Genomic DNA, 13,985 nt, shown 5'->3' on the forward strand with positions numbered 1-13,985 from the left:
CAATGAATGGGCCATATTTTTTCCCCTTGCATGCTTCATCCTTTTTTGTTAAATTATATTTTTCCCTATCCTCAGGGTTTCTTTCTTGCTATAAGTTGTAGCTATTTGTTTATTTAGTAACTTTTCTAAACTATGTTTGTATTCTTTGTGATGTCTCTGAAGTTTCTATTTGTTTATCTTGCACTCAGCGAGTGTTTTGAAAGAGATTTCCTCCGTGCCAGGATTCCTTCCACTCTCTACCCACAAATAAAACAAAACAAGGAGAAAGAGAGATAGAGGGGGACAAAAAAGATGAGAAGCAAGAAATCCAACTTTTCCTCATTCTTTGCAGATTGGCTCTGTGTCAGAGCATGTCTTCAACGTTTGGCCAGGCCATTTACAACTCTACCTTAGCCTTCACTTCCTCCTTGCACTGAGCCTAGACATCATCCAGAAGTGAAAATGTAGCATCTTCTCAGGTCTTATTATGTGTCCTGCCCTGGGGATGCATCTGGCCTTCTAAATTCCTAAGTATGTAAGGGCACTTTTGAGTGCCCCAATTTCCCAAAGAAACTCTCTTCCCAGCTTTTTCACTCAGGCTTGTGACACTTCCTCAACCATAATCTTTTGCCCAAAGTGGCTGCAAGTAGTTTGGCTTATAATACTTTTAGAGAATGTCAGCCACTTTTCTGCAATGAGTTGGCTCCAAGTTAGGTAAAACAAAAACATGTACTGTATGTCAGTCCTTTGGTTAACTCCCAGACCGGTTAGAATAGAAAAACACAAATCTCAGTAGTGCAAATCTGTAATCCCAGCACTTTGGGAGGCTGAGACAGATAGATCGCTTGAGCTCAGGAGTTCAAGACCAGCCTGGGCAACATGGCAAAACCCCATCTCTACAAATACAAAAAAAATTAGCCAGACTTGGTAGCACATGCTTCCAGCTACTCAGAAGGCAGAGGTGGGAGAATCTCCTGAGCCTGCGGGGGTCAAGGCTGCAGTGAGCCATGATCAGGCCACTACACGCCAGCCTGGGTGACAGAATGAGACCTCGTCTAAAAAAAAAAAAGAAACAGAAAGAGAAGAAAGAAAAAAATAGAGAAAGAAAGAAAGAGAGAGAGAGAAAGAAAGAAAGAAAGAAAGAAAGAAAGAAAGAAAGAAAGAAAGAAAGAAAGAAAAGAAAGAAAGAAAGAAAGAGAAAGAGAGAAAGAGAGGAAAGAAAGGAAGGAAGGAAGGAAGGAAGGAAGGAAGGAAGGAAGGAAGGAAGGAAGGAAGGAATCTTTACAAATAGGGTTTGTTCTATTCCCTCCAGAAGGAAAGACTAGAGTCCCACACTCGGAACATGAAACACCACCTTCAAGACCATTGAGGAGCCCTGGTGGTGGATGGGACAAGAGCGAATAAAAACACCACAAAGCTTTCCTATCATTTCTGGGTAGCTTTTTCTTGATACAGGATATGTTTGTTATTGTAAGCCTTTGGCTTTTCTAGAGTTCTGACAAAGTTGATTCTGAAAGTTTTTGCTTGATTTTTAAATGTTTCTATGGAGGGATGAACCCTTGGAGCTGCCAAGTCCATTTTTTTTTTTTTTTTTTTGACATCCAGCAGAGATACTCTTGCCCATGCTTTTGTTTTATTTGTAATCTTTCCAAGTCACATTGTTTTGGGTATATCTCTGAATACAGCATAGATGGTGTACTGCTTTTGATAGGTCATTTAAACCCATTTTCATTTTTTGATATGAGAGAGATGTTTTGTCTCAGTCCTTTCATATTATTTTGTTTAATGTTTATATTAGTGTTTATGTGTGTGTATACATATTTGTGCATGTGTTTATTTTGCTATGTGGTCTGTTTTCTTTGTTCATTTTTGTTGCTGTTATAGTCATCTTTGTGTTTAGGAAGGTTTGTATTTGCTTTAGTGGTTTCTTTCACATTTCTGTCTATATATAATACCCTTACTTTCTCCTTCCTTTGAATAGCACTTATTGGTTCCCTACTATGAGTAGCAATTTAATCTTTTGTCTTCTTTGCTTGAGTGCCCCTCTCTTATCATCCAGTTTTAGTCAGTAATAACTTGTTTTCACATTTGTGTGCTAAAAATCCTCAAGCTTATATTACTATAAGTGGCATCTTTTGATTCCTAGCAATTTTACATGAGACTATCACTAAGGTCATTTTACTTCCCATTTTCTCTCCCGTTATTGTTAGTTTTACTATTTCTACATTGTTAGAATACATAACATTAACGCTTTATTCCTGCCTTTGTTTTAATTACCATAATTTTAATAGTTCTGAATATCTAGTAGATTAAAGATAACATTTTCTAAATAATCTTGCTTATTCTTGAAACTTCTCTTTCCATATACATTTTAGAGATAATTTCTTAGATGCTAAGGAAAGCTCTGTAGGCAACTTGTTTGGAATTGTATTAAATCTTGGATAAATTGGATGGGATTTACCCATAAATACCTTTGTATATTTGTTGTTAGTCTTACTGCTAGTCATGGCTTTTGTCATTATTATAAATTACTTGGAAACTATGGCTTCTTCATGAATCTATTGCTTGACTTTTCCATAACATGAACACTCTTCTCCCCTTGCTCCTCTCTGCACTGACTGCCAAGTGGTTGCCTGTCTTGTGTTCCTTCAGTACACCTCAATACAGCTGAAGAAGCACAGACATCATTGTCTCATTACACTGACCATCCAGTCAGTCAGTACTGGCCAGAGATCACACTAGCCAATCCCTCATCAGGGCCCAGCTTCTACTTTTCAGTCTGTTTTGATTCTTGTGTTTTAATAAGCACCACTGTGGTTTTTTGTTCATTTGTTTGTTTGTTTGAGATGGAGTCTCTCACTGTCGCCCAGGCCGGAGGGCAATGGTGCGATCTCGGCTCACTGCAACTTCTGCCTCTGGTTCAAGTGATTCTCCCACCTCAGCCTCCTAAGTAGCTGGGATTACTGGTGCATGCCACCACGCCCGGCATGAAGGGGCTGTTGTTTTAGTCTAGGCAGTAACTGATGGGACCCTGAGCAGGCAGTGAGAGTGGAGAGAGGGTCAAGACACAAGACAATATGAGATAGAGCTTCCAGTATGCGGCAAGTGGCAAAATGTAGGAAGCCCAGAAGAAAGAGGTGCCGTAATATTTCTCTTCCTTCAGGCTCCTAGGATAGTGTGCCGTGGACCTCCATGCTCTCAGAGAAAGCATGCCACAAACTTGCAATGAATGCTGCCTCCCTCAATGTCTTGTGTTTTTTCCACCTGTTTTGTGGTGGGCAGGCCTAGGCAAACCTACCCCAAAGTCTGAGGAAGCTGATAGGCTGAAGAAAGAGGCTGGCAAATCCAGTTTCTTAGAAACATGTAATAGAAGAAACTATAGTTTCCAAGTAATTTACGAACAGAAGCCATGTCAGTGTCTTGGGCGGCAAGAAGACTAGACGGTGGATCCATGCATTATCTCTCAGACCTAGGCTTCTATGCCATAGGGGAGGGGTGCTTCAGAAGGGGTGTGTAGGATAATTGAAGTACTATGACATCAAGGTTGTTTGACCTAAGGGCAGGATTTATGGTAAGTACCTGCCTTTACCAAAGGAACAATAGATACACTGGAAATCTTACAGGCTTCCTGGAACTGGGGTTAATCAGAATCCAACATGGCAGATTAGCATCCAAGATGGAGCTGCTTTGGCCCCCCAGTACCTCTCCCTCCTCTCCCCAAATTCTGCAACACCAAGCCTGCCATCCTCCGGGTTCCCTGGCTGTTTGCAGGCCTCTGACAGTGAACTCTTGTGCCTGACACACTTTTGATGCCCCAGGAATGCTAAGTGAATACATGAGGGACCGCTATTGTATTTGTTATTGTATTTATTTCTAGAGCAGGTCAGGGTGGTAAAATCATCCCAAAACACATTTGGCATCTGTGTGGCTAATAAATCCACACATTATTGCTGAATGCATTAACTCATGGTGGAACAGCCCTCTCTCGCCTCTGAGCCTTTGTGTGTGCAAATCCCTCAACTGGAAACACTGTCTTCTGCCCTCAGCCTCCCCTGGATTGCCAAAATATACATGCATGTTCCTGTATATAGAGGCCTTCAAGAGGCCTTCTCTGACCTTCAGATGAGGGTACCTTCTCCTTACTTCCCTTTCTCAACACTTATTTTATATATATATATGATGGAGTTTCATTGTTGTTGCCCAGGCTGGAGTGCAATGGCATGGTCTCAGCTCACTGCAACCTCCACCTCCCGGGGTCACGCGATTCTCCTGCCTCAGGCACCCACTACCACGCCCAGCTAATATTTTGTGCTTATTTTTAGTAGAGATGGGGGTTTTACCATGTTGGCCAGGCTGGTATCAAACTGCTGACCTCAGATTATCCACCTGCCTCGGCCTCCCGAAGTGCTGGGATTACAGGCGTGAGCCACTGCACCCTGCCTGTACTTTAATTTATTACACAGTGACCGCCTCCTCCTCAAAGCTCCTTGAGGGCAGGGAGCGACCACGAGTGCCTTGGACTCCAGTGTCTGGCACATAGTAGGCTAAAAGAAAGCCTGTCAGACTGAATGAACTAGATTGCCTCTACTGGTGGGAAGAAGAACATTCTTTCCTTCTTCAAGGTAGTCGCTCTTCTAGGCTACATAGATGGCTGTTTCCCAACATAGGAGAGCCCCTCCACCAAGGGGTCTCACCCCAAGTTCACTACAGGATGTGACCTAGGATTTCAGATCCTGTTTGCACAGAGATCAGTGCTTCTCACACCCATGACTGAAATGTGCAGGTGCAGGTGGCTGCCCACTGCAGCACCCCATCCTCTAGTGCTCTGTGAGGTCACTCTTCCAGCCTTGAGCCCCCACCCCTGCCCTGACCAGCCCCAGGGTTTTCATGAGCGAGCCTGGTGACAGCTTTGTCTCTGTCCTTGGAACGGAGCCTTGGCCCCTTCTGCCCCCATCCCCCAACCCACCAGCACCCCAATTAGCTGAGAAGCTTTCCTGCAGCTGACACAGGGCCAGAGCTCCTGGATCCTGTGCCAAGAAACCTCTTGCACTAATTTATAACCACAGTGCCTCCAAAAGTCTAATCTTGAGGATCTCTGTGAATCACACGCACTTCACAGGACTGGCAGTCAAGAAGGATGTCATCCTCCAACAGGAGGAAGGCATGGACTGTGCTTGTTCAGAGCAGATTTTAAAGAGCTCCTTAATTTTATTTTATTTTATTTTGAGACGGAGTTTTGCTCTTGTTGCCCAGGCTGGAGTGCAATGGTGCGATCTTGGCTCACTGCAACCTCTGCCTCTCAGATTCAAGAGATTCTCCTGCCTCAGCCTCCCAAGTAGCTGGGATTACAGGCATGCACCACCATGCCTAGATAATTTTGTATTTTTAGTAGAAAAATACTTTTTTCCATGTTGGTCAGGCTGGTCTGGAACTCCTGACCTCAGGTGATCAGCCTGCCTCAGCCTCCCAAAGTGCTGGGATTACAGGCATGAGCCACTGCGCCTGGCTAGAACTCCTTAATTTTAAAAAGCCACCATTTTATTGTTGTTGTTTTAGGATTTTACTTCCAATCACTATTAAGTATAGGCCAGTACTGCTCAGTGAAAAATAATACAAACATATACGTCATTCTAGGTTTTCTAGAGGCCACATTTTACAAAGAGACACAGATGAAATTAAATTTAATAGTATATTCAATGTATGCACAATATATTCAAAACATTATAATTTCAACATGTCTTCAATATAAAAATGAGATATTTTAGACTCTTATGAAGCCTATTTAACAGAAGACTGGAATAAAAATGTAAAGGTCAGTTCCTCAGTCACGCTGGCCCTATTTCAAGCCTCCAAGAGCCCCAGGTAGCTAGGGGCGCCTGTGCTGGCCAGCACAGGTGTGTACAAATGGTAACAAAGTGGTCAGGTCAATTGAGTAGGCGAGCTTGCAGAATCTTACTTCGTTATCCCTGTAGATTAACCATGCCTTTTGTTTTCCGTAAAGAAGCAAAACCCTGGAGGGGGTGCCCCTGCCAGGATTAGCCAATTTCTAGATACAGTAAACAACTCACGAGGCAGCCTGCCTTTCAAATGCAAACCGAGCAATTCAGAGCCCCAAACCCCAGCCACCTCCGCTATTGGGCTGTCATACTCCTGGTACCAGAGCACTAGGGGCAGCCCCCATGGCTGTGGAAATGATTCAGACGAGCCAAGCTTGAGCCCACCTACCTTGCCTCATCCGCTCATCCCGTGGAAACCAAGGTAAAGACCGTTGCTCTCATTTTCTCCTGGCCCCCTCTGCCTCCTGCCCAGCCTGGGGGTTCCTCCTGTGTCCCCTGGTGCGGTGGGCCATGTCTCCTGCTTCTAGAGAATCTGTGAGTATAATAAACTTCTTCCTTCAGCCGGGTGCAGTGGCTCACGTCTGTAATCCCAGCACTTTGGGAAGCCAAGGCGGGAGGATCACTTGAGCTCAGGAGTTCAAGACCAGCCTGGTGGTCTCGAACCTAGTTTCAACATGGTGAACCCCGTCTCTACTAAAAATACAAAAAAGTTAGCCAGGCGTGGTGGCACAGGCCTGTAGTCCCAGCTACTTGGGGGGCGGAAGTGGGAGGATCACCTGAGCCAGGAAGTTGGAGGTTGCAGTGAGCCGAGACTGTGTCAATGCACTCCAGCCTGGGTGACAAAGGGAGACCCTGTTTCAAAACAAACAACAAACAAAAACAACCAAAACACCTTTCTTCCTTCATAATCAAATCACCTTTGTAAAACTTGTGACAATGAGAGAAATCTGACAGAGAAATTATGACAATGAGAAAAATCTGACCCAAATGACGCTGTCTTGCTTCTAACCTCACAAGCTAAATGCCTTTCCTCCTGGGTGTAGGCCAGGCTAACTAGGAGAGGAATTTAGTTTATAGTTTAACTCTAAAACAAAGATCATAACTGCCCCTTCCTGAAACTAACCCCCACCTTGCTCAGGGACCAAAATTGCCTTTGTAAAGCTAATAAAAACTTAGCCACGAGGACAGGATGGGGTTTAGCTGTGTGGCCAGCGGTCACAAGATTTGTAACCTCCTCCAAACGCTTCTGTAGAGGACACCACGGTTGTAAAAACTAAAACTGGTATCTGAGGTACCTTTCAGAACTAGCATCCTGATAGACCAGCTGGCACCACCCGGACCAGTAACCCATACCATGAAACTGGCTCAACTAGTCTTATGACCCCCACCCCGGAATGGACTCAGCATAAGAAGATAGCTTTGACCCCTGTGATTTCAACCTCCAACTTACCAATCAGCATTCCCCATTCCTTGGCTGCCTGCCCACCAAATGATCCCTGAAAAACTCTGGTCTCCAAATTCTTGGGGAGATGGATTTAAGAGCTAACTCTCATTCTTCCACTTGGCTGGCCCTGTGATTATTAAACTCTTTCTTTGCTGCAAAAAAACAACAAACAAACAGACACAAAACCCTGCTATTCTCAGTGCATTGGCTTTGGCAATTACAATGAGTCATTTCGGTGTCTGTGTGTCTTACCAGACCCAATCAAAACAAATCCCTTAAAACACCTTGTTCTGGAGCTCATCTTCTCTTTCATCTACTGTCCCCCTCAACCCTGGCATTTGCCTTCATGTCTCTTCTTTGCTCTGAGGATGAAGCTTCTGTTTGTTTAAGCTCCTGCTTCCTGAGCAGGGCTACCATGCACTGTTGTGCAGGTTGTACACAGCAGCCAGTTAGCGCTGATTTCCAGACTGATCCTGAGGTCCTCCCTGTGGCCATCTCACCTCCCTAACTCTATCCCTCCATGGAACACTTCCAGACACATTTGCAGACCCCATGCCTCTGAAACAGAAGGCAGGATCCTACTCAGGCAGCTGCTTTTGTCATTGCACTGGGTGGATCTTCCTTCCACAGGGAAGGCAGAAAAGATGTGCTCCTCTACCTCCTCAGCCTCTCTGCCTCTGCTGTTCTCACCTTCACCCCCTCCACCCCCACTCCCATCCCCATTTACACTAGGGAGGAAATGACTGCAGAGAGCTTAAAGCAGGGTCCTTCCCTGCCGCCCTCCTGCCTGTAATCCAGCAGGGCTCAAAATTTCCAAGATGATTTCCTAGAGTCCAGACTACATCAATGATTCTCAAACTTTAAATTGAATTAGAATCACCTGGAGGACTTGTTAAACTGCAGATTACTGCCCGCTCCCCCTCCCCCCGCCCCACCAAGTTTCTGACTCAAAGTCTGAGACAAGGCCTGAGAATCTGCATTTTTACCACATCCCAGGTGATGCTGTTGGCTCAGAGACCACACTTTGAAAACCACTGCTCTAGATGCAGTGCTTCAGGCCTCAGCGGCTACTCGAGGTGCCTCCAAACCCTGTCTTCATTCCTAAAACAAGCCTGTCTGTTCTGCAAAGAAGCATGGTGCCTGAGCTTTCTGGGGAGAGATTCTGTTCTGAGGTGGATCATTTTGTTCCCCCTCAGCAATTCTTACATGTTGCTCAATGAAAGCTTGTTGGCCAGGAACAAATATCCAATATTGTTCTACATACTCTGTGGTTTTACAAAATTTTTAATTTTTTTTTTAGAGGCAGGTTCTCGCTTTGTCACCCACACTGGAGCAGTGGCACAGTCATAGCTCACTGCAGCTTCCAAATCCTGGGCTCAAACGATCCTTCTGCCTCAGCTTCCCAAGTAGCTGAGACTATAGGTGTGTGCCATCTCACCAGGTTGATTTTTAAAAATTCTTTGTAGAGACAGGATCTTGCTTTGTTGCCCAGGCTGGTCTTCAGCTACTACTGACTTTGAACATCCTCCTGCCTTAGCTTCCCAAAGTGCTGGGATTGTAGGCGTGAGCCATCATACCTAGCCATCTGTGTTGTTTTTCATTTGTTTGTTTTTGAGACAAAGTCTCACTCTTGTCCCCCAGGCTGGAGTGCAATGGCACGATCTTGGCTCACTGCAACCTCTGCCTCCCAGGTTCAAGCAATTCTCCTGCCTCCGCCTCCCGAGTAGCTGGGATTACAGGCACCTACCACCACTCCAGGCTAATTTTTGTGGTTTTAGTAGAGACAGGGTTTCACCATGTTGGCCAGGCTGGTCTCGAACCCCTGACCTCAAATGATCCACCCTCCTCGGCCTCCCAAAATGCTGGGATTACAGGCATGAGCCACCAAGCCCGGCCACTGTCTGTGTTTTTGACACTCAAGTGATGAGGGTAATTTTCAAAGACAGAAATACTCATTAAATTCCCCCTACCCTCAACTGAGTGAGACCAGGATTCTGATTCTAGGACAAATTAGGATCTTTGGGGCTGATTGCTATGAGCTATAAATGTCCCAGGGAGAAAAATCAAGAAGGGTCTTATTTTAGAGAAACCTGTCTCTGCCTGGCTCTCTCTCCTTTCCCTCTTGATAAAGATATTGGCTTTTCAGAACTCCTAGCTCAGCTTCTGAAAGCCACAGTGGTATGACTGGATCACTGAAAGGAAAAGCAGGGGCCCCTCCCCCACTTGGTGCCAGGTTTCCTTGGAGAGCGGGGAAGCATCATGAAATGACAGCAAGTCGAAAATTGTCAGTGAGATAGGCTGTTGGCATGCGACATTGAAACCTCTATGCAATCGTCATTTCCGAGTTGTGACTGCTTGTCTGCAAGGACACATTGGATGGTTCCCAGATCACTGCAGCCTCCAAAATTGGACCTGGTTTTATGAGTTGACGTCTGGATATGATGTCTCCTGGGAAAGTGGGGGTGGAGGAGAGAGCAGATTTTAAAGAGCTCCTTAAATTAAAACCCAAAGCATCTCCAGTCTGCACAGTGAGAACTGCGTCAGCCAGGCACGCTTTCTCTTTGCATAGCCTGTAAATGATGCTGAAAGATGGTCTCCAGGACTGCCTGTCATTTAACTCTTTCTGCACTAGGGGACAGGGCAATCTTCTGGAGCCAAACCCTGAGCAATGCAGCAGGGAGCTCAGCACATTTTGAATCAGAGTTTCTGATCCCTTAGAATCACTTGATGAACTTTTAATTGTTTATGTATGTATCTATCATCCATCTATCTTTAATTTATACCCCAATTTTGTGATTCCAATGAGCTTTAAAAAGTTACCCATGTCTGGGCTGCCTCCTCAGACCAATTAAATCAGAATTTCTGAGATTGGAGCCTGAGCATTAGTAATTTTTACCTTGCCTGCATTTTAGGTAACTCGAATGTGCAGCCATCATTGAACACCATTGCTTAAAGTCTTTCTCTTTCTTACTGGCTGGGTGATATTGGGAGGTTGTTTAGCTTAACTTTCCCTGTTGATTCAATGTGGTGACTGTTATTTGCCTCCCAGAATTGTCGTGAGTAGCAGAGGAGGTCAATAGGTATAAAGAGTTTAGCACAGTAGAGGGCTCATAGTAAGTGCTCAATAAATGGTGTATTCTATTTGAGCTTAGGTTAGCAATTGAGGGAAGACCTAGAGTCTAGAAATATAGTGAAAAATAAAATTGAAAACAAAGTCTAAGGAAATGTAATGGCGAGCTGTAGTTTAGAAGAAAGTATTTATAATACATATATATGATTAAAAAAACTAGTACCCAGAATATAGAAAGAATCCCTATAAATCAGTGATAAAAGGATAAACAACATAGGGTCAAAAGACTTAGACACTTCACAAAAGACGTGAGATTACCCAATTAAGTGCATGCAAAGATATTCAACATCACTAGTTGTGAGGGAAATGCAAATTAAAATCACAGCAAGAGATCACTCCACACCCATTGTAATAGCTGAAATTCAAAAGACTGACAATATCAAGTATTGGTTACAACAGGAGTGTAATTCAAGTCAGTCATTCCAATGAATGATTGGAATGCTTATTCATCATGGGTAGAAGGGTAAAATGGTACAATCATTTTGTAAATCTGTTCAGTAGCTTCTCATAAAGCATATACAATGTCTTTGAGAAGTTCCTGAAAAATGCATATTATGAAAACACTGCACAGATTTCAAAAAACAATTTGCCCCCAAATAAACTCATACTAATTTGTTGTGACTTGTCTGAACAGGATCTAGTTTGAGGCATTTAGAAGGATAAGACATCAGTTCAGAAAGAGCCTCTATTAGAGCAATGTCAATTCTGTCAGAATTGAAGTAAGAACAAACATCAAATTGATGGTGAGTCTTAGGTGAAAAATGGTGAAATCATTGATGTTTCATGAAAAATTTATGGGGATAGTATCCTCAAATAAATCAGTTTACAAATATATAACTAAGAAGGGACAAGATGATGTTGAAGATAAAGCCTGGAATAGCAGACCATCCACATCAATTTGTGAGGGAAAAATTCATCTTGTTTGTGCCCTGATTGCAGAGGATTGATGATTGTTAGTATAAACAATAGCCAAGACCATTAACATCTCAATTGGCCCAATGTGCACAATTCTGACTGAAATTAAAGTTGAGCAAACTTTCCACTAGATGAATGCCAAAACTGTTGTTCCCAGATCTACTGCAGACAAGAGCAAAGTGTTCAATGGGAATTTAAAACTAGTGGGATCAAGGTCCTGAAGCTTTTTTTTTTTTTTTTTCAGAGAATTGTAGTGAGAGATGAAATGTGACTCTACCAGTACAATCCTGAAAACAAAGCACAATCAAAGCAATGGGTACTAAGGGTGGAAGTGGTCCAGTCAAAGCAAAAGCAGACAGGTCAAGAGCAAAGGATATGGCAAGAGGTTTTTGGGCAGCTCAAAGACTTTTCTTGTTGACTTCCTGAAGAGACAAAGAGTGACAACGTCTGCTTATTATGATAGTATTGTGAGGAAGTTAGCCACAACTTTAGAAGAAAAACACCTGGAAAATCTTCACTAGAGAGTCCTTCTCCACTACACCAATGCTCCTGCTCATTCCTCTTACAAAACAAGGGCAATTTTGTGAGAGTTTCAATGGGCTATCATTAGGCATCCACTTTGCAGTCCTGATTTGGTTCTTCTGACTTTTCTTTCCTAATTGAAAAATCTTTAAAGGGCATCCATTTTTTCCTCAGTTAATAATGTCAAAAAGACTGCATTGACATGGTTAAATTCCCAGGACCTTCAGTTCTTTAGGAATGGACTAAATTGCTGGTATCATCACTTACAAAAGGTTCTTGAATTTGATGGAGTTTACGTTGAGAAATAAAGTTGGTTATTTTAATCTTTCAATTACCATTTTTCTGTGGACTTTTTGAAGTCCTTTTGTATTTAAAATATAACTCAATCCCAACCCAAGAAAAATGAAAACATATGTTTCTAAAACAACTTGTACTTGAATGTTTATAGCTGCTTTATTTATTACAGGCAAAAACTGGAAACAACTCAAATGTTTATCAGTTGGTGAAAGAATTAACAACTTGTGGTGTGCTGCTACTCAGCATTAAAAATGAATGAACTACTGATAGAACAACATGAATAAATCTCAAACACATTATGCTATGAAAAAAGGCCAGATACTGAAGAGTTTGTTCTGTATGGTTTTTATTTATGTGACATCCAAAGTAAACAAATCTTATCTATGTGATAGAAACAAATCAGTGGTTGTCTGAGGGGATGGGTGGGACTAACCAGAAAGAGGCATATGAAATGTTCCTATGGATTGAGATGTTCTGTTTCTTGTTGTTGGTGATAGATACATGGGTTGTGAATTTGTCAAAATCCATCAGCCTATATGGTTAAACCTGTGCATTTATAAATGATACATCAATAAGAAAGAGTGTTTAGGGAAAATAAATATAATCTCATACCAGAGATTTTCAGTGGTTGAGTACAAAGAATGGATATAGGAAGGTACTTGGCTGTCAAGTTCATTGCCAGCTGCTTCTGCCTGAATAATTGGAAGTGTCTGTGCCTGAAAGAAGGCGTGAAGTATATTTATATACTTCATATAAATATAAAATATAATTATATAACTTTATATATAGTGTAATGTTAATCAAGGATGCCCTCCTCAGAGGAGTATGATCTACTTTTTACTCATGTAGTCTTCTTGCCAGGTTAAAAAGCTTTCCATTCTCCAAGATTTGTGCAAATAAAGTCTTTTGACAGGATAAAACCATTCCATGTGGATTTTCAAATTGTATTTTTATCAGTCTAACCTCAGAACATGACATTGTGTTGTCTTGTCTTAACCTAGACAGTACTCAGGAGCAAACCAAAAGGTTCCAGCTGGCTAAAGACTGGACAATTTGACCATTGCTGAGGATGATGACTATAGTAGATTGAAGCTGTCAATAATGTTTAAATGCATGAGTGTATAATATTAAAATAGCAAGGACAACAAAAATAATTAAATTAGGCCAGGCACGGTGGCTCACGCCTGTAATCCCAGCACTTTGGGAGGCCCAGGCGGTCAGATCAGGAGGTCAGGAGATGGAGACCATCCTGGCTAACACGGTGAAACCCCGTCTCTACTAAAAAATACAAAAAAAAAAAAAAAACCCAGCCGGGCGAGGTGGGGGGCGCCTGTAGTCCCAGCTACTTGGAGGCTGAGGCAGGAGAATGGCGTGAACCCGGGAGGCGGAGCTTGCAGTGAGCCGAGATTGCACCACTGCACTCCAGCCTGGGCGACAAAGCAAGACTCCATCTCAAAAGCAAAAACAAAAACAAAAACAAATAATAACAATTAAATTACTCACCACTGGAGGATGCTGGGGGAACTAAGCCATTCTTTTGAAAACTGGTAAATAACAGGAAAGAATTAAATATTTATTCTGTCTAGTCTTTTTTTTTTTTTTTTTTTTTTTTTTTTTTTTGAGACGGGGGCTCGCTTTTCCTGCAAGCTCTGCCTCCCGGGTTTACGCCATTCTCCTGCCTCAGCCTCCCGAGTAGCTGGGACAACAGGCACCCGCCACCTCGCCCGGCTGCGTTGTTTTTTTGTATTTTTTAGTAGAGACGGGGTTTCACCGTGTTAGCCAGGATGGTCTCCATCTCCTGACCTCGTGATCCTCCCGTCTCAGCCTCCCAAAGTGCTGGGATTACAGGCTTGAGCCACCG

This window comes from Piliocolobus tephrosceles, chromosome 11, assembly GCF_002776525.5.
Source record: "Piliocolobus tephrosceles isolate RC106 chromosome 11, ASM277652v3, whole genome shotgun sequence".
NCBI classification, from domain to species: Eukaryota; Metazoa; Chordata; class Mammalia; order Primates; family Cercopithecidae; genus Piliocolobus; species Piliocolobus tephrosceles.